The 23,472-nt window shown below is 47.0% G+C and overlaps 1 protein-coding gene across 3 annotated transcripts in view; it reads left to right on the plus strand.

Moving 5' to 3' along the window:
• The window catches only part of CTTN (cortactin), a 277,969-nt gene that overhangs the window by 44,760 nt on the left and 209,737 nt on the right, over positions 1–23,472 (plus strand). The gene's annotated exons all lie outside the window — the stretch shown is intronic.

The raw sequence follows: 23,472 nt of genomic DNA on the forward strand, positions 1-23,472 counted from the left end.
CTAACACCGTGTCCAGCATCGCCGGGCGGAAATGGGTTACCTGCCTCGGTGCGCGACACGGGTCGGGCCTCTATGCGTTTCCCATTGACCCACCCACTGATACTGCCGGATATACCATACACGCCACGTATTGAGGGAGATCTAGAGGGCGTGATTTAACTCGCTACGATTTAGGAGGCTTGGGAAGCTTCCACAGCGGGTTTCACCTTATCACCTACTTGCCTGGACATCCTTACATCCACTAATTTCTCTGGATGTCACATTGATTGGATGTTTTTCCATTCCCCTCGTCATTTCCACTAATCTGACACCGAGTGCACCTCTGTGCCTTTATCTTCCTCTACAGGCATCATACCTCACTAAGCAGCCCCACGGGAACAGACTGTGGGGCCCACTAGGGATACTCCTGGGGTAATCACCAGCCCTTGCAACCATTACGCAGTGATGCCTTCATCCTGTATGTGTGTATAAATATGTTGAGATATATATATGTTTTCATCTATATTTTTTCCAGGCTTTGTTACAGCCAATCTATTTAGATGTGGCCATGGGCATACACGTTAATTTTGCCCACCAACTATGCTTAATTTAATGTGGTGTGTACATTTTGGAGAGCTGTGGTGACCTTTTGTTGTAGAAATGATGCCACTATTTAAGATCGAGCTGATTTCTATACCATAAAATTTTCTTCTAGGTTACCCCGATAGAGCAGGACCTTCTGGCCTGCCTCCCCACTGACCCAGAGAGGTTGTATTTTGTATATTTTATCTTTATTTATCTTTCCTATTTCACCGTGTAGTACTGAGCACTTCTAGGTCCTGAAGAATTGCCAGTTAGGCAAGAAACATGTCGACCACTTTAGAGGGTTGAGGTAGCCCACTGTGCCCCCTTACAGTCCCTATCTCCCCTCCCACCCTTTTTAGGTCTCGCCTGTCGATGCGCATGCGCATCGAGCTTGCGAGCCTATTGCGGCTTAAACAACTTTTAACTAAGAGGCAAGGAATCGTGGCGATTCCTTGCAGTGCCCGTGACTTTTAAGCTCAATGCGCATGTGCATTGAGCTTAAAAGCGCGTGCACAGCCGCAATCGCCATCTGTTCCTCTCTCCCGCATTCCTCCGACACCTTTTGAAGTGAAGCTTAGCTTCACTTCAAAGGCCCGGCTTCTTAACACCCACATGCCGCTCTCCCCGCTCCGCCCCCTCCCCTGCCCGCCGTGTGCATTTCTCCTCCACCCCCTCCCCACAGCAATGCCCTCCGTCTTGTTATGTTTAAAGGCCTATATGATTAAGGCACACTGGCTTGTTTTTTTATCCCATTTTCATGTTCTAAAACGTTGCTTGTTTTACAAAGGGGGCTCACACCTTGCACAAAGAGCACATCCAGCACTTTTAATAAAGGACTCAGTCGGCACTTTTGTGCAAATTGTAGCATGCAAAGTCCGTGCGAGGGCTCACCTCTACACAACGTGTCCACCCAGCACCCTGCACAAAGCTCGCACCCATGGCGGTGCACGAAGGCCACAGCCACACTTTACGAGTGAAGCATGCTTGTAGTTTGCTGAAGGAGGCCTCCTGCACACTTTGTAGTGCGGAGTCTGGCACTTTCACCACACCCGCTGCATCCCACTTGTGCCAGCTCCCCTGCCCTACCCCCTTGAAGGCTACCCCCCTCGCCAACAACCCCAAGGCCTCCCTGCCTTTCTTACCACAATTACCACCTCCTCAGACTACCACCCCCCCCGCCCAATGTGTCCGTAGCCCCCGTAGTAATCGCGGCTCCCACGTCTTCCGTGCCCGACCCCCTGCCCCCAGGACAGCTTCCCTCACTGCGGCTTCAACGTCACTCACAACAACCCTGCCTAAAATGCAAACTATTACACAATAACTATCCGAGACCTCAGCAGCTATGTCCATATCTAAAACTGTATTCCACCCGTGTTTTACATATGTTTGGAAGCTTCAGTACTCAGATTATTGTAGGCTGCTAATGAAAGCACACGCTCTCCCCCCATAGACCCGGTCACCCCTGTCCGCCTCTCGAGCCCGGCATGCCACCTATCGCAACTCTTCTTTCACCCCTGTACCAAACCCAGAATCAACACCTCAGGAGCATCATATTTGCCCCCGCGTCCTGGGCAGGTGACGTCACTCTGAGCCCTCCCCCACCTTCCATCGCCCACTGTACCCGGACCACCTACCAAGGACTCCAGCAGTTCCCAGAGTCCTGTATGAGGATCGGATCCGACTCCCCCCATATTCCGGACCCCAGTTTACAACTCCTCCTTATGGACGCCACACCCACCAGTGCCAGGCACCGCAACCCAAAGCCTCCCCTTAAAAACTGTAAATCGACTCAGGCCTGTTGCCGAAATGCGCCCCTTGAGCCCCACAGCACCCCCCCCCCCTTATCTGCAGCCCCCTACGTGCTAGAAAATAGGAAAAACAACAGACCGATCACAGCACACTTCATATATCTGTTATATTCTATTTAGCACTGCTGTGTCATTGACTAGTTCCTCTTGCCTCTGTTCGAGTTTGCTTTGGCTTGTACGGAGTGTCATGCGGCTTCCCCCGTCCGCCGCCCCCGAGCCTTCACTCCACGGCCCCTCATTGGCAGACGAATCTGTTGTCTCCTGTCTCTACATTAGAGCATTACTGTGTGTACTCAGACAGGGTTAAAGCTACTGGTGTAAAACTGGCTTTCACAGCGAGCTACCAGTTTGTATGTGATACAGTATCGCTTTGTGTACCACGTGTGCCTTTTCCCCATAATGCCTATCTGATTTGTTATGATATACTTTTTGTTGCATTTAACAAGGAGGGGTAGAATCATGGTTGCGCGCTAGCTCCGCCCTGACCTAACACTAACTAGGTATGTGAGCTCCTCATCGACTGAAAGCACTCCCTCCCGCCACCTAATGCTTTCACTTGCCAAGGGGAGTGTGTCCGTCAGCTGGGTCAGACACAACATTCTGAAGTTTTATCAAAAGAAAAATGATTTGCAGTTCACGTCTGGAAACATCTTCCTGCTACCACCTGCTACCACCTTTTGAAGCGCCCATTGTGTCCCATAAGTGCTATAAAAGTACACACTAAATCCTGATTCACGTTACGGAACGCTGGTGTTAAATGCTTGTTTTAACAGCAGTCTGCGCCACTCCAAGGGCTCAGACATGCTGCAATGCTGAGCTCATTACATTCCTACCCCGTCCTTGCATAAATGTGGTAGCCGTCCGCTTCTGTTTGGTTCGGCATACCAGCGCGGCCCTTCCCCCAATGGCTTACCACATTCACCGCCTCCTCGCCCCCCTAATCACCTAACATAGACTCGGAGCGATCCCCCTCGTTGCATGAGAAATTGATTTAGATACGATGCTCACACCTTCCTTGGCCTCTCTACGGAGACTCCGTATAAGGTTGACAATTCCCTGCAAGTGTGGGCATGGTTTCATAGAAGGAGCAGCTCTTTACGGAAGAGGTCCTGCACCTTTTGGAAGCGTCACTTTCGCGGCGCCCCTTTGATGTTCTCGTTCAAAGGTTCCCTGCGTGTTCATGACCCAGGCAAGCACTTTAAGGGCTATTAGGAGGCCAAATTAAAGAGAAAAACTTCCAGCGGCCTGCCTTGCACGTATTTTCCCTCAGGCGCACTCCTCCCACACCCCCGCTCCGCCCCCTCCCCTGCCTGCCGTGTCGCATTTCTTCAGTTCCCTCAGCCGCACTCCAGGCCCCTGCTGCTTTCACACCCTCTCCCCGCTCCGCCCCCTCCCCTGCCCGCCGTGTCGCATTTCTCCTCCCCCCTCCCCTGCCTTCCTCCCTCTGTCCTGCGATTTCTTTCACTCTTTGTTCTCATTCATTCTTTATAGTTTCTTTCATTCTAAATTACTCTCTTGCTCCAGTTCTCTTTTCTTTCATTGCCATATCGTGTTCCCTCTCTCATTCTCATTTCTTTTGCTCTCTCATATTCTGTATATTTTTCTTCCTCACATTATCCTCTCTCTCGCTGGTCCCTCTCATTCTCACTCTGTGCTTTAATTCAGAAATGCTTTACTTAAATAACCTGTTGGTTTACAAGTACTGCCAAATGCATTGCAGCATACTTTACTCGACTCGCTGTCTCGCCAATGGTGTCACGTGTTCACTACTGTCTTTTCAGCAGAAATGGTCCTCCTCCAAGAAAGATGCAGCTCTTCTGTTCTCATTGAGCTTAGTGAAGTCATTTATCTTGTTGGAGATTTGCCCGAAGTAGCCTTCCTTGTATCTGGTGAAGTACATTAGGTAGTTCTGTATGAATCTCGAGATGCATTGTTGACATATTCAGTCTTTTTTAGGTCTTGCCTGGCATCGAGCATGAGCTGTTGCTTGTGTTACATTTTGTTTTGCATCCACCACCACCGCATCCACCACCGCATCACCGCCACATCCACCGCCACATCCACCACCACCACCACCACATCCACATCCACATCCACATCCACATCCACATCCACATCCACATCCACATCCACATCCACATCCACCACCACATCCACATCCACCACCACATCCACATCCACCACATCCACATCCACCACCACCACCACATCCACCACCACCACATCCATCACCACATCCACCATCACCACCACATCCACCACCACCGCATCCACCACATCCACCACATCCACCACCACGACATCCACATCCACCGCCACATCCACCACCACCACATTTACCGCCACATCCACCACATTTACCGCCACATCCACCAACACATCCACCAACACATCCACCAACACATCCACCAACACATCCACCAACACATCCACCAACACATCCACCAACACATCCACCAACACATCCACCAACACATCCACCAACGCATCCACCAACGCATCCACCAACGCATCCACCACCGCATCCACCACCGCATCCACCACCGCATCCACCACCGCATCCACCACCGCATCCACCACCGCATCCACCACCGCATCCACCACCGCATCCACCACCGCATCCACCACCACACCCACCACCACACCCACCACCACACCCACCACCACACCCACCACCGCACCCACCACCACACCCACCACCACACCCACCACCACACCCACCACCACACCCACCACCACCACCACACCCACCACCACCACACCCACCACCACCACATCCACCACCACCACATCCACCACCACATCCACCACCACATCCACCACCACATCCACCACCACCGCATCCACCACCGCACCCACCACCACCACATCCACTGCCACAACCACCACATCCACTGCCACATCCACCACATCCACTGCCACATCCACCACATCCACTGCCACATCCACCACATCCACTGCCACATCCACCACATCCACTCATCCACGCAACGCCACTCATCCACGCAACGCCACTCATCCACGCAACGCCACTCATCCACGCAACGCCACTCATCCACGCAACGCCACTCATCCATTTGCAAAACGAAAAATGTTAAACTCTTCTATTGCGAGACCTATTGCATTTTCAATGCTTGTTAACCTAGGGAGCCAGCCACGCGAATAAAAGTTTTTGTGGACTGACGCACCTAATTTTAAAACCACCTCACTTTCACGACTACACTTTCACCAGACCCCTCACATGCACTCAACCATTGGCTGGAACAAAAGAACTCCAACAAAGAGCGCCTTTTCGGCGCCCGTCGGACATTGCAGCGCCAGTCTGACGAGGAGCAGGAGACCAATGATGAAGCATGACATCTAATTAACTGGATGTGTGAGGTCTTCTAGTTCCAATAAGGGAACTTCTGTCCCCTGCTTTTGCTCTCCTCCCTTAGACACACTCATTGTTATTATACCCCGGGGAACTTTGTACCTTTGTGATATATGGTTGACTGGACATGTACACTGGACCCCGTTAAATATAGTCCACTTGAGGTTCCCAATTTTGTATTGAAGCATGGACAAAGCAGTCTTAGGCTAAACTCGTTATGGCATGTGAAGCCAGCTGTTTTACCACAATATAACCCCTTGAATACCAGATGAAAGGACACCAGACAGGTTGTTATAAAAATAAACAGTATATTTATTAATAACAAACACCTCTGAACTCTTTATGAGGTCAGAGGGCTAAGCACATGACAATCTTCTAGGAATAATACGATAAGTTGCACAAAATTACAAAGGTGCCCTAGGGGCACGACAAACCATATACTAAGTAAGTGGAATGTGAAAGTCGATAGGAAGAATGGAGCTGTCCAGAGGCTGTAGTATCATTGGGACCACGCTACACTAACTCTAGGTAAGTAATAGGAGGCCCACGGAACGCGTGTGCAGAGTGTGAACTCACACGCGAGATGCGTAACAACGTCTATGGACAGTACAGTACAGTACAGTTCAAGTTAAAGGTGAGTACGGACAATCCTGACTAGTTAGGACTAAAACGACTGTGGAACTGGACACTAGGACAGTTAAACTACCCTTGAGCACCAAAATGCTCTCGTTACCTCACCCACGGGCTGCGGGTGCATAGGTGCCAAAGTGTGTTGGGTTCTCGCGTTGAAGTATATGGAGCCTGAAAGAAAAGATGCTGCAGGCGACCAGGAGGAAGATGTCCGGTGCGATCCAAGGGCGGATCGGGGAAGCTGAAGACCTGAAAGCAGAGGGGACAATGTTCAAAGTCACTAGCCAGTGACTGGAGTGGAACCAGGAAGGAACCAGATGTCGTCGTTGCGATCAGGTGAAGAATGGACGCTTGTCTCTGCAGCCACGTGGACCAGGAGGTGTCTTCGATGACCAGGATGGAGGCACGAGCTGTCCCACGCAGGCTCTCGCTGTCGGCGGTGTTGGATCCGGCGTCAACAGGCCTTGGCAAAGGCAACCCACGCGGTGAGTGGAAACGGCGTCTGGAGTGGACCAGGAGGGTCCGGGGTGCTCCTCTTTTGGAAGGGAGCAAGGGCCAGGCTGGAGTCACCAGACCAGCAGTGAAAGTTTCAAAGTTCGTCGTCTAGGAGGCCACTAGACAGCCGGCAAGTGACCAGACGACGCGTCAAGTAGCAAACAAGCAGAAGGGCCCCACGCAGATCTCGTGGATGCTGGAGGGCTGGTCTTCGGTGCAGCAGCTGCTCGGGGTTGGGGCTTCTCAGTCCCCAAAGCACTTGGTCGAGTTTACCTCGGGAGTCGTGCTGAAAGCGAAGTGCAGGTTCTTTCAAGATGGCCGGTCCCACGTGTCTCGTCGCACCCACGGATCTCAGCTGTGCTGCAGATGTAGGTTGAGGTCGGAGAGGTCTGGGAATCTGGGTCTCGTCAGGCTCTGAAGTCTGGATCCTCAAGGGAAGACGACAAAGTGAAGCCGCTGGACGCTTGATGGTGCCTGCTTGTGCAGGGTGGACACTCCTTGCCCACAAGGGAGATTCTTCAGCCTTCTGTGGAGCAGAACGTCGAAGTCCAGAGTTTCTTCTTGTAGAATTGTTCAGGATAATCTAATTTGGAATGGGACCAGCTCCTACCTTTATTCTCCTAAAGGGGGCTGCACTACTGACTAGGTCCCTCCCCTGGGTGGGACCAGGAAGGGGGGTGGCTACACCCCCTATCCTTTGTCCGGTTTCGCGCCAGAGCTGGGGCAGGGATGCCCCAGCAACTGGTTTGAACCGGTGTATGCACAGGACACCTTGTGTGCCCCGGGCATGTCTCATTCCTTTCAGGCCTGTCCTACCCAATACACAAAATCCTGTCTGGGGTGGTGCTAGCACCTCCCAAGGCAGGAAACCCTTTGTCCAAGCCTCCCTCGCTGGAAGGACTCCCAGCAGCAGGGGGTCAGACTTGTGTCTGTGGTGGTGGCATCCATTTCGTGATGCCAAGGCTCGAGTTAACTTTAACCGGGGTTCTCAGTAACATACATGTCGTGTCCCTCTAGAGGGGTGGAATGCTACCCCCGTCGCCAGAATTGGCAAGGGGGTAGTATTCCAATTCGTATGACACCTTACTCGACATGTTTTGATAATGTTTTACCAGAGTTAGCATCCAACGGCGTGGTTGATAATGACCTTAAGAGTATATGGTATAGCGTTATCATGGTACAGCTATTAGGACTTGGTTCCGCAAGCTGCAAACGGGCTCAGCTCATGCCAGAGCACCATCTCACATAATTCCAAGCACTCTGCCTTCAGGATTGTTAAGGCCTGCCATAGGAGTGACTGATAGGAATATATGTGTCCATTTTAGGGTTAGATATAGGTATACTATATCTATAGCAAAGGGTGATTACACCACCTTGCCCCAGCTGCCTTGCAGCCAGTTGTGTCTATTTTAGATGGCCAGCCAGGGGTGGCATAATACATGCTTCAGCCCCTGATAGGCCCTGGGTACACCTATGCCCTGGGTACCTATAGTACACTGTACAGGGACTGATAAGGTGGCCCAGTACCAATTGGTAAATGCACCTAAGGTACATGATTGTCAATTTAGAGAGAGAACAGCTAGGCTGCGGGTCTGATTAGCAGGCCCACAGCCAGGGAATGTCGTAAACCAGTGAAGCAAAAAGCAGAAATCTGGGGTGACCATAGGATTGCAGACCCCACTCTCCTACAGTATCGCTTTGTTTCGTTTTACTTTTGACCTTTTCTGACGTACACTTGAAGGTGAGATGCATTGAAAGTTTTGGGTAGTCGGCACACTCCCAGGCAGAGTAGGAGCAGGAGCAACCCGGGTTTTCCAGCCTAGGCTCGCCAGCCTGGGCAATGTGTGAGTGTGAATTATATCACTCAATGCCCTCGTATGAATTAGTGATTGGGTGCGTTATGACCCCTCCGGGGAATGATCCCCACACATTAAATCTTCCAGGGGTGTTAGGCAGGGATGCATCTTGGCCACCTTCCTTTTCCTGTTGTACATAAATGAGATAAACCATTCCTGATGGAGAAAGGGAAGGATATGGTTGCAGACCCTCTAAGACTTATTTTTGGGCTTCATTAATGATTTGGACCTTTAAGTCAACTTTTCGAAATCCTTTATCAATGACAGGTGGCCGACCTAGTTCCAAGTCTGTTAAAATATGATCTCCCATTTTTAAAAAAAGGTACAGAATTTTAATTATGTAGGAATTCTTTTCAATCAACCACTTAGTTGAGCATCTTTGTTGAGTATCTTTGTTAACAGCCAGACTACGGTCCTTTTACAGGAACTCTGAAGCCACATTCAGATTCGCTAGAAAATTGCAACATAAGCAATTAGCTGAAATGTTGAACCTCTAAGTCTACGTGCATGTCGGCGGGAACCTATGGTGCGGGGCTGTGGGGGTACAATAAAAGAGGGACCCTTCATAGCGCAGAAAATAAATTTACTTGCAGACTATTGGCAGTTTCCAGGAAATGCTACTTAAATATGTCAAGAAGAACTGGGGTTGGCCAATTGACGCCGCTACTGCTCTGAGTGAAGATATGGGGCACTCCTGAGTCCGCAGTAACTAGCACATGTATAACTGACTGTTTGTTACTAGATGAAGCCAATCTGATCCTTTGGTCATCCCACATAAAAAAAAACCACACTTCACGTATTGAGTTTTAAAAATCTGTATTGTATTGAATGAACGCTTATAAAGCGCACTGAAACCCTACGGGAATCCTAGCGCTTTGATACATAGGTGTTACCAACAAAGAATGCTAGAAGGTCATACTGAAGAGATTATACTCTGGGAAAGTGCCAGGTCTTGAGTTTTTTGCGAAACCGCATCAGATCCTGGACCTGTCACATTTCATAGGGAAGGCTATTCCAGAGGCGCACGGCTGTTCCGCCAAACGCTCTTCACCCCATAGTTAGTTTCTTTGTTTTGGGTATGTTTACCAGATTGACTGATGAGGAGCGGACACTGCGTGTTGGAGCATCTCTTCCAAACATATTTTGTAATGGTTTGGGCCCCGTTCCATGTAGAGCCCTAAAAACGATGCACAGAGACTAAAACTGTACCCTTTGAGCCACCGGTAGCCAGTGCGACTCAGCCACAGCCAAGTACGTAGATGACCGACGTGGTCTCATAAGAGCAAGTTTTGCTACTGCCGCCTGAATTCTGTGGAACCCATCAAGCAAATATCTTGGAGACTCCAGTAGCAGAGCATTGCAGTAGTCCATGCGGCTCAAGATGACACTCCTGACCACTGAGACTCTGGCCTGGGCTGGCAGCACCTTCCGCAGTTCTCTGATGAGTATAGCAGCTCCCCACCAACTTGTTGACATGTGACTCTAGATTCAGATTGTCATTAAAGCGGACCTCCAAATTTCGCACCAACCTCACTGGTACCAAAGGGGCATCCGTGGGGATAGGCCAAAAATTATTAGGAAGAATAGATGATACTCTGCTTACTCCACAGTGCAGGATGTCAGTTTTGTCATTGTTAAATTGCAGGGAGTTATCTCGCAACCAATTAACCATTTCCCGCATACAAGCATGGAAGTCATCCAGCGCATCATCACGGTCACCTTCCAGGGACAAGATGAGATGGGTGTCATCAGCATAGTTTACCAACCTAATGTTTAAGGACTTGATGATACCCATCAGCGGCCTCATGTAAGCATTAAATAAAATAGAGCTGATAGAGGACCACTGAGGAACCCCTTGCTCAATGTCCACAAACTCAGATTGGAAAGGGGGGAGAGCCACTGCCTGCTGTCTATTAGTCAAATATGACTGAATCCATCTCAGAGCCATCCCTACCACCACCATTTCTTCCAACCTTGCTAGCAGGATTGCATGGTTAACCATATTGAATGTGGCAGAAGGGTACCGCAAGATTAAACCTGCCGATTGTCCCCGGTCTGCACGCATTCGTAGATCATCCAGAGCGGTTATCAGAGCAGTTTACGTCCCATGACCTGGGCGGAACCCAAATTTCTCATCTTCCAGCTTGTTGTTTACCTTCAGGAATTGGGAAAGCGACCTGCTCACCCAGGCGCTCCACGATCTTCACAGGGTACGGGAGGAAAGATCCATAGCTTTTTTGAAATTTAGGGTCCAAAGTTGGTATTTTCAGGAGGGGAGTTATTATTGCCTGCTTCCAGCTAGATGGAACCAACCCACTACCAAAGGATTGATCTCACAGCTTTCGGAGAACCGGGAAGAATTCAGATCCTAATTCCCTCAATGTTTTGTGAGGGAGAGGATGCAGAGGCGAGCCAGATGAAACTCCTGAGGCCCCCCTGGTAAAGTCCTCATCTGAGGGCAACTCGCAGTGGTCCAGGGTGGCTTCCTGCTTGAATAGCATCGTCCCCATGTCCCTACTCCCGGTGGTCGTTGGTATTTGTCGGTCATCCCACATCATGGTACCAGATGAGTCCTTAACCCTCATCACTTCAATAATCTTACTTATCTTCAAAAAGAAGGATGACCAGTCGTCGCATAACTGTTGTGTGGGCACAAACTTATTTTTTGTACATTCAGGGCTGACCATATCTTTCACTAATTAGAAAATACTTTTAGTGCTATTGGCTGATTTCAAAATTACGTTAGCATAGTACTCCGCTTTGGCTGTAACAATTGCTTTTTTGTAAATGGTTATTTTCTCCTTCCAAATAGCTTTTTCCTCCTCTGCATATTTCTTCCTCCATTGTCTCTCTGCTTGTTTGCAGATCAGCTAATGGTTCCTTAGATTTTCATTATACCATAAGGCTGACTGTTTTCACAATAGCCTAATATGTTTAAGTGGGGCAACCTGCTCAAACTTTCTATATATACACCCGCACATGGCTGTATAATTGTCGTTCACCTGTTTACCTGGGTCGAAAGCGTTCTCCATGTGAAAGACGGGGGATTTACTTGCTCTCCTCAAAAGTCCCTTCGAGTCCCTCCCCAGAAACCTTCTTTCTCCCTTAGGTGTACGCCCGTTCAACCTGGTATGTGTCATTCTAAACTTGACCAGATGGTGGTCTGACCATCTCACTGGTAGAACGCTATCCATTATAATCGAGTCTTCCCCTGCAAAGACCAAATCCAGTACAAGCCTTCCCTCATGGGTCTGTTCAGTGACCCATTGTAGCAGGTTTACGTTTGTGCAGGACTGAAGATTGTTATTGAACCCTGTATCCATTTTCCCATTTGTCCAAAGATTAAAATATCCTAGGATCAGTAGTCTAGTATGGGAGAGTGCCATATTGTTAACCCCTTCGCCGCAGCACGGATTTCGCCGCGGCGCAGAAGGGTGGGGGGTGTGAGCGCGGCGCTGCTGTGCTAGTTACGGAACCACGCCGTCATGACAGCATGGTACCGTCACTGTCCCGCCCGCTCATACATTTTTCCCGCACAGGGGGGGGGGGCAAATAATGACGCGTGGGCAGAGCGGCAGCCTCATGATGGAACTGCGCCATCATGAGCACAGGCCGCCCGTGGCTCATAACGGCGTGATTCTGACATGCTCACGCAAGGGGTTAAATACATCCACCAGACGTTGTTGAAATTGTCCGCTGACTGCCACTGGAGGTCCATAACAGACCATGCCTGTCAAAATATGACCTGGATCTTTTACGGAGATTCCCAGTATTTCTATACCCACCACTTCATCAATATCCAAAGGTGTGATATCCAAGTGTTCCTTATAAATGATCCCAACCCCTCCACCTCTACCACTAGGCCAAGGCTTAAGAAAAGCTTTATACCCAATTGAGCATGCCAGACCCAGACCCAGTCCAGATCTGACCTGGCATCCGTCCAGGTCTCTGTCAAACACATCGCATCCAAATTATGCGCTTCTAACAATTTTTATCTCCGTGACATGCTTTGGAAGCAATCTAACATTCAAAATCATACTGTATAATAATCCCCCAGTTTTTAGGCTGGAACCTAAATTACGTGTCAAAGAGTGTTACTTGCCTATAGTCGAAATATGTGCCTAGAATCCGCCTACGCCAAAGTTTCTATTGTTAGGTACACTGTTATTTCCACAACATATAGGATGGAGCTCTACTTGAGAATTCCACCCTCCGGCATTGGCTACCTACTTTTAGGACAAACTCTGCATTTCAGATTTGCTTTCCCCACAGCAGGGGTTTGGATTAGGCTCTCCCACATTTGCGGGTGCGACGGTTTCTCGTACCAGTTCTTTTATATTGTGCCCTGTACTCTGAGCCGAGAAGTTCTTTTTTTGGTCCCACTCCTACCTGAATGGAATCTGAGACGTTATAGAGAAGGGTTAATACACTTGCAATCTTTAGACTCGCTGGAGTTGCGTTACTCCATACTAAACTTTGACAGCTGCCTTTCATATCCAGAAAAGATATGGTACATATGTGTTGGCCATGCCTCCATCTCATTAAAAAACAAGCATTGGCATAGCCAATAGGTCTTGCCTTTGGGACCTTATAAGTGTTTAGCTATGCAATGGTTGCTAGAGTTGCACCAAGGATATTGTGCTGCATAACTAAATACTTATAAGGTCCCAAACGCGAGATCACAATGGTTGTTTGGATTAGTATCCAAATAGAAAGCATAATTCCACTCAGAAGAAAACAAAATACCTGCTGAATGAGGTACTCTGTTGTCATTGCTAAGAAAACAAGCATTGGCAATGTCAATAGATCTTGCCTGTAAAAGGCTGAACTATAGACTTTACAAAAGCCTTTTTGCATTTGCTGAAGGAAAAACAGAAAGAATTCCAAATTGATGGTTGGCACATAGTGACGTAGGCATAGTGCATAATTCGAGTCAGTGGTTGCCGGTGGGGGACACCGGTTCTCATTTTTGGGGACAGGCATATGCAGTCTTGATGTTGGAACAGGCTGCCTTCTGACATCAAGACTAGCCCTTCCCTGCTTGTTTTCAGGAAACACTTAAAGACCTGGCTCTTTAACCAATGATCGATCTTATCCACTCTGCTTTGTTGTTCTGCAGCGCCGAGACACCTCCGGGTATTTGTGCGCTTTATAAATACATAAATGTATGTGCAGACTTGGCGTGCCATCCTGGAATGTTTTTTATCGAATAAAGAATTCCGAGATGGCAGCGATGCATGCATGTAGCGCACCTGTCTGCACTGGCAACCGCTGTGGCATTTTATTTGAAACTTGTATTTGCCATTTCAAAACTTCTGATGCCCACTTAAGAATGGTGAAATAGCAAAATAAGTATTCGTGATACCCTTTAAAGTAACAAAAGGCTTGATCTCTTCAATATGTATTTAAAAAAACGAAATACAGCTTTACATAAAAGAATACAATAAAGTCAAAGGGGCGGGGGTTGACAAGGGAGATACAGATGAGCAAATGCGTCTGGAGGAGGGGGGGAGAGAAAGAGAGAGACAGTTATGGGTGTCATGACAGCAAGAATATGGAAGTAAAAAACAATGGAAAAAGGAGGAAAAGATCTACTGTAACTTATCTAAATAGGAGACAATTAATTCACCTATTTGTATGCCATTTAGTACACTTTGGAAAAAATCCAATTTATACCACCCCATCACTGTGGGTGGGTGGGGGGATGGGGGGCGGGGGTGGGGGGGGGTGGCAGGGGGGGGGAGAGAGAGAGAGAGAGAGAGAGACATGCTCACATGGAATGCTAAAAGTCTAATGAAAAATAGTCGCATGACATGTCAGCAGGGTAAGCCTATAACTCTACCAATCAAAATGATAGAAAGGAGAATTTGGATTTACAGTTATACAAGTATGAGAAAGGAAATCCCCCAACGCACACGCCATGCTTATTGGCCTTCTATTATATTGGCGAGAATAGGTCTTGGACAACAAACATTTAATGCTGCCTGTTGGTGAGATTAAATCACAGCTCCATTGGAACTGATGGCAGACTGTGAACATAGGTAGAAGGTGGTATTTACAAGTCACGAGCAGAACTATCCTCATAACTGGACATGCCTTGGCTGAATACACTGCTTACAAAACAAGGGTGCTCAAAACGGAAGTCAAACAGAGAAGCACGGTGTGAATAATATCTATACCGTCAGGACGAAGTAATGTGTCGGTGTTTCGCTGATTTCAGTCTGTGGAAGATGGAATCGCTGGCACCATCCGATCTTTTCATTCGGATGGAGACATTTGTAATGCGTGATTACATTGCCACACCGGCAATTTTCTGCTCATTAAGAACGCACTAAAGTGCCAATAGTAGAACAAGTACCCACACATTAGGTGACTCACAAAAGTAAATAGAGCATTGCTGTGCGATTGATTTGTCTACAGATTACAAAACTGGCATTGTGGGACAGGTCGGCGTCTTGCAGCGAGTGCTATTTAAGGGGAGGGAACTGTCATGCTTAACAACAAGCATTGGCCGTGAAAGTGATCGTGATCAAAGACAGATGGCGGCTGCGCGCATGCACGCTCGCGTGAACGCAAGAACTAGGCCACCAAAAGCCTGTGGCAGCACTTTTAAAACCCGTACACTAAATGTCTCGCAGAACAGCGCGTGCTTAGCGAGACCTAAAAAAATTTAAAAATTAGGCGGCTTCCTGTTAAGCAAGTAACTGAATTTACTTAAGCTGTGGGTAGCCAATGCATTCGGACCCTTGTTATCTAAACTACATTTTTTATTGACGTTCTTTGCGAATGTGCCGAATGCTGTTGAAAACTTTTTAACATGACCTATGTATGAACATGGATTTGTGGCACTGGTCCCTGGCTGCTTTTGCATGGCACTCCTAATGGAAACCCAGTTCTTTCTCTAGTGGATAAACTGATAGAAGTTCACCACTGACCGCGTCCAGGTTTGTACCACTGCCTTGGCAAAGCGAACGTGCAAAATCTTGAGGGGCAGCGTACCGTAAAAGAGTAATTTATGGGGCAATTTACAATCTATAGACTTGTGTGCTGAGAGCCTGGAGTGGGGTGCTCTCTTGAGAGCCGCCCATGACTACCTATGCTTTTTTTTTTTTTAAACCAGAATTTAATACACAAACTAATTCTTTAGGCATTGGCGAAATATGTAGACTGCAACAGGATGGAAGCTGGCAGGAGACTGGTGAACAGAACTCCAGCCTAGAGCGCTGTAAGCGAGGCCTTGGTGCGCTGTAAGCGAGGCCTTGGTGCGCTGTAAGCGAGGCCTTGGTGCGCTGTAAGCGAGGCCTTGGTGCGCTGTAAGCGAGGCCTTGGTGCGCTGTAAGCGAGGCCTTGGTGCGCTGTAAGCGAGGCCTTGGTGCGCTGTAAGCGAGGCCTTGGTGCGCTGTAAGCGAGGCCCGTGTGCGCTGTAAGCGTGGCCCGAGTATGCTGTAAGCGAGTCCTAGCGTGCTGCAAGCAAGCCTTATCCTTGAAGTTGGCTGAAGGGGACCAGGCCTCCTGTGGCTATCAATCGGTAGGAAGTGGCTAATTTTCATCACTGGTTGAGTGGTGGGACAGGCACGCTTGTCTAGGGACAGATGAGGCGATTCACAAAAGCGTTTGAGTACGGGAAGTAGTATTATTGGAGTACTGTGCGTATAAATATTTGCTTTTGTGAATCTGCCTTGAAACGTACACCTCCCTATTAGTTAATGTGAAAAGTGGGCGCAGTATTTTTTCTTTGTTTTAACTGTATATGAATACTTTCATTTTATTCCCAGTATAGACGTTTTGGGGGCTGATACCCAAAAGCATTTGAGTACGGGAAGTAGTACTTGGGAGCAGTACTTAATTTGTGCCAGTGTTTACCGGTATGGGACACTGGCACTTATTTTTCGTATCAGACCTTTATGAGAGCAGAAGAGGGGAAAACGCACAAAACAGACTGAGGAAAATAAAGACTGAAAAGCCATCATAAAGGGAGAAAGCAGGGACCATCAAGGGTGAGCTGAAATTGCAGGTAATGTCTGGTAGTGGATTGAAGAGCTATGAGGTGGTTTGTGACTTTGCAGTCTTGATACTGGGGGGCAACATTTAATTGCACTGACCAGTCTCCTGAGCGGATCCCTTGTGCACGGCACTCTTTTACAAGTAAAGCACTGTTCAGGAGTACTATTGTTTTCATACGTTCATGAATCTTCACTAAAACGTGCATCTCCCTATTGGTAATTGTGCAAAGAAGGAACTGTTTATGAATATTCCCAGTATAATGGTTTGGGGACAGTTTTGCAAATATGTAAAGGAGTATTGTTACTACTCAAAAATGCCTTTGAAAGTAGGCCACTGGGGCTTCTATTTTTTGTTATCAGACTTTGACCCAGAGTAAGAATGCGGAAAAGAAAGTTGGGTAAACACTGACAAAGGGAGAAACCTGGATAAAAAGAACCTGCAAGTGTGAGATCAAAGGATTAACCTTGAAATAGATGCCGGGTACTGTTGTGATCACAATGCAAAACTGTCAACAAATCCCTTTCCTAAAGTTGAATTGGAGATTCTTTTAAATTCACCTGAAAGGGACAATTTGTCCTACATAATGCGGTGCTTTGGCCATGCCTCCATCTCATACAAAAATGAAAAAAATAAGGCAGCCTCCTGCTAAGCAAGGAACTGTACTTCCTTGGGCTTGGGGTGGCCAATACATTTGGTCCCTTGTCGTCTGAATTAAATTTTTTATTGACATTCTTTGCTACTGTGCCAAATGCTTATGAAGAACCTTTTAACCCGTCGCGTGCTCATGACGGAACCACGCCGTCATGAGCCATGGGCGGGGTGTGCCCATGACTGCGTGGTTCCGTCATGCTGCTCGGCCTACGCGGCACTAATTCCCCGTCCGTGCGGGTGAATTAATGAGCGAGCGTGGTCATGACGGAACCACGCCGTCATGAGCACACGCTGCCCGTGATTCATGATGGCATGGTTCCGTCATGAGCACGCTCCCCCCCTCGCACCGGGGCGGAATTCGCAGGCGCAGGGAAGGGGTATATATATATATATATGTACGTATGTATATGTATAGATATAGATATAGATATATGTATATATAATATATATGTGTGTGTATATGTGTTGGTGTATGTATGTGTTGTATATGTATATATATGTGTGTGTGTGTTGTATATGTATATATATGTGTGTGTGTGTGTGTGTGTATATATATATATATATATATATATATGTATATATATATATATATATATATATCTATCGCTCTCTCTCTCCATACTTTACTTTTGAAGATAGGCACTCACGCCTGTCATTTTTGGCTCATCCGCTTTTATTTCAGCATCCGCCTTCGTCAGATGTTTTACTTGTGAGCCAAAAAACTGACATTTTTATATATATTTTAGTCCGCAGCCATACTTTGCGATCACATGATTTACTCGGGCATAGACATTGAAAATGGACTTAAAAAGTTCTGCCATATTGGAATGGTTACGATCTATATATAGAGAGAACACATTATTTCATATATTTACACAATTAATTTACAATTGTCATATATACATATTTGCACTACATTCGGCAGATGCATGCCACAACTTTATTCTGCCCATTTGTATTTGACTTTTGGCCGTAGATCGGCTATGGTGCCTCCAACTCTCGTTGTTAGCACCTTCATCACTATCTTAAATTCCTCGTGACTCTATCTTCCCATTGGCGAGGGCAAAAGTTTGTACTGTTGTTTCATGCTTTGCACCTCCCACATTTGTAGAATCCTGGGAGTTCCCTCAACCAGGTTCCACGTGATCTTGGATTGGTGACTGTGTACCAACATGTTTTGCAAGGACTGACACTTTTTGTATGTTATATGTGGTGTCGGACTGACTATTTTCCCTATCACAACATCATTTCTGACTATCTGCCAATGCTGCCGTACTATCTGATGGATTACCTGTGAAGCATGGTTGAAAGTGGTGAGCAGTCTCACTTCATGTTTGCCACTCTCCTTCTCTTTTGATATCAGTAGGCTATTTCTGTTTCTTTTGTCTGCTTTCTCAGTTGCTATTCTGATAGTTTTACCTGAGTAACCCCTGCTTTTAAAACGACCCCTCATGTTTTTTGCTTCTTTCTCAAGAGTTGTTGGTGCTACAATTGCGCTTAGCTCTTATTCGTTCCCCATAGGGGATGCTGTTCTTGAGACCTGTCGGGTGGTGGTTGTGTGCATGTAAGTTGCTGCTACTAGATGTTGACTTTCTATACAAACTGATGTTTACTGTTCCCTGATCCACCTCCACTAAGATGTCAAGAAACTCGATGCTAGTCCGATCAGTTTTGGTGGTGAATTGCAAATTTAAGTTATTCACCGAGAGTCCTTGAATGAAAATGTTCAAAGTATCCTGTGGACCATCCCATATCAGAAAAATATCGTCTATGTAGCGGGTCCACAGGATAACATTCTTTTTGTGCTGTGTGTTGCCATCATGCCACAGGTGCTCCGCCTCCCACCACCCCATGAACAGGCAGGCGTAGAATGGAGCGAAGCCACTTCCCATGCGGTACCAGTGTACTGTTCATACCAGTCCTCCTCGAACAGGAAGCAATTGTTGTGTAAGAAAAAGTGTAACATGCGCAGCAGCAGTGCAGTGTGGTCATACATGGCGGTAGGCCTGTCTCTCTGAAATAGTATTTACAAGCTTGTAGGCCTAGGTCATGTTCGATACAGGTGTACATCTTGGCAACAATAGATGTTGTTGCATTGTATGTGTCTTTCCATGGGATTTCCTGCACTTTAGACAGGAAGTCCATGGTGTCCCTGCATTATGAGGGTAGATGCAGGACATATGGGCAAAGAAAGTAGTCCAGATAAATGGGCGTGTTCTCAAGAAGACTTTGCTTGGCCGATACGAGTGGTCTGCCGGGGGATCTGTGGGATGCTTGTGTACCTTCGGCAGCAAATAGAATACTGGGGTGACTGGTTTTTTTACCAGTAAGAACAGGAATTCCTTTTGGCTCCGCATGTCATTCTCACACCAGTCATTCAACATTTTGTGGTATTCCAGAATGATTTTGTTATATCTTGCCAGACTGGATCTCGGGTAACATCCAGAGAATTCTAGTTGTCTCTTGGCCTCTGTTTGGTATTTGTTGATATCCCAGAGGACCACATTACCCCCCTTGTCAGAGGGTTTGATGACTGAGTTGGTCGCTTGTTTCAAAGACTGCAAGCCAGCCTTCTGTGCTGCAGTTAAGTTCCTGGCAAAGTGGTTGTCCTCCTTTTTCCATAAGGACAACAAATCAAGTAGAACAGTCTCATGGAATGTGTCAATTCCATCATGTAGGTTTATAGGATTGAATTTTGATCTGGGTTTAAAATTGTTCCTGGATCTTTTGCTGACCTCCATATCCATACTGATCAAGAGATGACGATCCGTGTCCCAATCCCTGGCACCCAGTTGGTTTTCCCTCATGCCTGCCATGGTGTCAAAGTCCCTTATGGATAGGGTGTCATCCGTAAGGACAGGGGGGGGGTGTCCACTAGTCTAATGTTTGAGGAGCCTATGTTTTGTTTTAAAGTGTATAGCTTTAATAGCTTACGTTTGCGCATGAACAGAATCGGTCAATGCGTACTTTGGCAAAGTCAAAGTTGGCTGTGGGGCAGAAAGACAGGCCTAGTTCAAAGACCGATCTTTCCTGGGGGTGGGGGGGTGATCACATGAGGGGAAAGATAAATGATAGTAAAGTTAGGTTGCTCACCCATTATTTGTTCCTCTTCGATCACCTGATGCCTCTCCCATGTGGAGTTGAGTTCTCGCTGGCCTTCGCCCGCTCTCCTTGTTCGTCCCCTTTGTCTTGTTCTTTGCCTCCTCCTTTGCCTCTTCCCCGTGCTGTTTTTTTGGTGGCGCTGAGGCTCAGTTGCATAAAACGGGACTCCTCCAGCGATGTGAAGGGTCCTCTGTGCGGCGCCAGGGTTGCATTTCTGTCCTCATCAGAAGGGGCAGTGGAACTTGAACCCGCGGTCTTGGATTCCTGTACTCGAAGTGCTACAATTTTCTTATAATCCTTTCCTATGGCGTCATATTTTCTGCCGACAGTGAGAATGCGTCCTTTATTTATTTACGGGTTTGTAACGCGCTCGAATCGACTCCTTCCGGAGTATTTCTGCGCACAGAAAAGAAAACAGACATAGACATACCAGGGGCACCTTTGTAAGCAGTTCGTATGGAAAATTATGGTAAATTAGGTCTGGAACAGAAACGTTTTCAGTTGTTTCCTAAAGCTCAGGTGTTCTGAGCATTGCCTAAGCGCGAGAGGGAGCTTATTCCATAGTGCCCTGTCTGGGCTTCCTCGCGGCTGGTACTCTCAATAAAAGCTGGCTGCTAGACCTTAGAGAGCGGACAGGGTTATATGGAACAAATTTGTCTGTCCAGTAATATGGCCCTAGTCCATTTAGGCTCTTATGAATTAGGCAGCAAATTTTAAATTTGACCCTGTTTCGAACTGGAAGCCAGTGTAATTTGTACAGGAGGGGTTTAGATGGTGATCTAGACGGGGCGTTTAACACCAGCCTAGCTGCGGTGTTTTGCACCACCTGGAGTTTAGCTAGTACTCCTTGCGCATAATCATTCCTGTCACTTATGAATTTCCAGCGTTTCCTCACCTTAATCCCATCTTCATACTTGGTCAGCCCTATCTCCAGTTTTTTGGACGAACTTCGTTATTTCTTGATTAGGCATTTTGCTCAACGCTTTGTTGAGCTCTTTAAGTACTACTCCAATTTGTTGCGGTTCCATCGCCGCATATTTTGATACATATGGATTTCTAAACCTTAGCTGTAAAACTAGTCCTTTATGGTAGAAAGAAGAAGGCCTTCGTTAAACACAAGTGCTTAAGGCCATGCGGTATCCTCTAGCACCAGACTGAGCAGGAACCAAGTGATGTGTCCCTCTGAAGTGCTTGCAGACCACTGGTAATTGACCTGTAGGAACCAGAGATTTGAGGCTCTGAGGAGTTCTTTTCTCAGCTAGACTAGAGTTGATAAATTCTGTCCATGGATTTTTGTAATCTGCTGTATTGATTGAGCTACTTTTCCAGATGGCATGGCTGTGTTCTTGGTATGGGTGTAGTGGAAGCCATGTCTGCCACAACGGGAAAGGCTTTTTGACGTAGGACCATTCATCCTGGTTGTGAAGAAAAGAGTAGATTTAATTTATCTCAAAGTCGAACAACCTATCTCCATAAACGTAATGTCTGGCTCTGTGACCCATATCCTACGGTCTCCGTTGACCCCATCAACTCTACAGGCCGGTAGAGGTAGATTCCTCCCGGAAGGCTGTGATCCTAATGTCAATTGAAGAAATGATTGACACTAATTTCACATCCATTGAACTCACTGATGCAACAGCAGAAAGAGCCCAATATAAAAAAGTAATGTGCTCTGCTGAAGGCAACATCTCGCCTACGGGGCCAAGTTCCAGATCTGAGATGGGTCCTGAGGGATCGTGCATCAGAGGCTTTTTGTTTACAGTGACTTTTTGTTTAAGAGACTCTACTTGGTCCTTGAATTCATCAATTCGCATTGTTCCGCATTCAGCTCCATTTATAGGACTTGGTGTGGGACGCCCAATGACCCTCTAGAATGTATGATTGCAATTAAGTTTTGCGCGTGTTCGATTCAAAGTGAAATTCCAGGCTCTCTGCCAGTCACCCTTCGTGTTTGGCAAGGGGGAGTTTTAGCTGCAATGCCCTCTAATGTATTTATGGACTATGTCCCCAAAGTGTTGCCAAGGGTAAGCACAGGGTCTCTTGCGGTACCCCGTTCGCCGGTTCCTGTATCTCTATTTGCAGCTGATGCTTTCTTGCTCGCATGGACTAAAAATGCCCTTCACTCTCCTTTTCAAGTCTGTCACTTCTGCGACAGAACACTTTCTAATAATAAAGTTATGGCCATAAGCCCAAATATTAACATGCACTGGAATTTTTTCCTCGGCCACAACATATTATGAAATTAAACCGCACTTGAAATGTATGGTCCTTAGCTTAACGTCTTGCAGTGTTTAAGGGTCCTGGGAGATGGGAGGTGGCCAGGGTGGTAGAATGTCAAGAGCTCTATCCCTAGGACCCACTAACTGCTTCTTAAAGACATCCAACAGTCTGGGGTTATGTGGAGACGTAGTACCCCAAACCAGTTTCTGGAGCATAGTATAGGGAAGAAGTGTTCATTGTCCATTGAATTTGTTAGTTGGGTGAAAATTCTGTCCTTTGTAGTCTACTCTTTAGGCCCAAAAATTCTAATTCCCGTCTTGGAAATGATTCGGAGAGCGGCTCTTGTGCACCTCTGGAGTATTAAACCTTTTCTGCTATGGATTGTATATGGTCGAGCACCTGTGATGTTTGCGGTCCACATTTGCACGAAGCCAAAACAAAATTTTCTCCCGAAAAAACTACGCAACAGACCAAGCAAGTGCTTTATAAGAGGCTCGACCTAAAAAGTATCTTGTCTTGTCCTGCAACAAAAACCCTACCTGTGCATTATTTTCACCATGAAAGGCAAGATCAGTTAACTGGGTTCTTGTTGCTGCTGCAAGAATTTATTTTACTTAACCTTTAATTTAGGCCAGATCCATAAAATTATTTTCTAGTTTAGTTGGGTTCTTTTGACATCTGGTGTGTGTAATGCATAGTAACTACAAGACTAAGGCAGTAACCACTGTATCATTATAGCTCACACTCAAACTATTTGCAGGCTTCCCCG

Source organism: Lissotriton helveticus, chromosome 3_2 (assembly GCF_964261635.1).
Source record: "Lissotriton helveticus chromosome 3_2, aLisHel1.1, whole genome shotgun sequence".
NCBI classification, from domain to species: domain Eukaryota; kingdom Metazoa; phylum Chordata; class Amphibia; order Caudata; family Salamandridae; genus Lissotriton; species Lissotriton helveticus.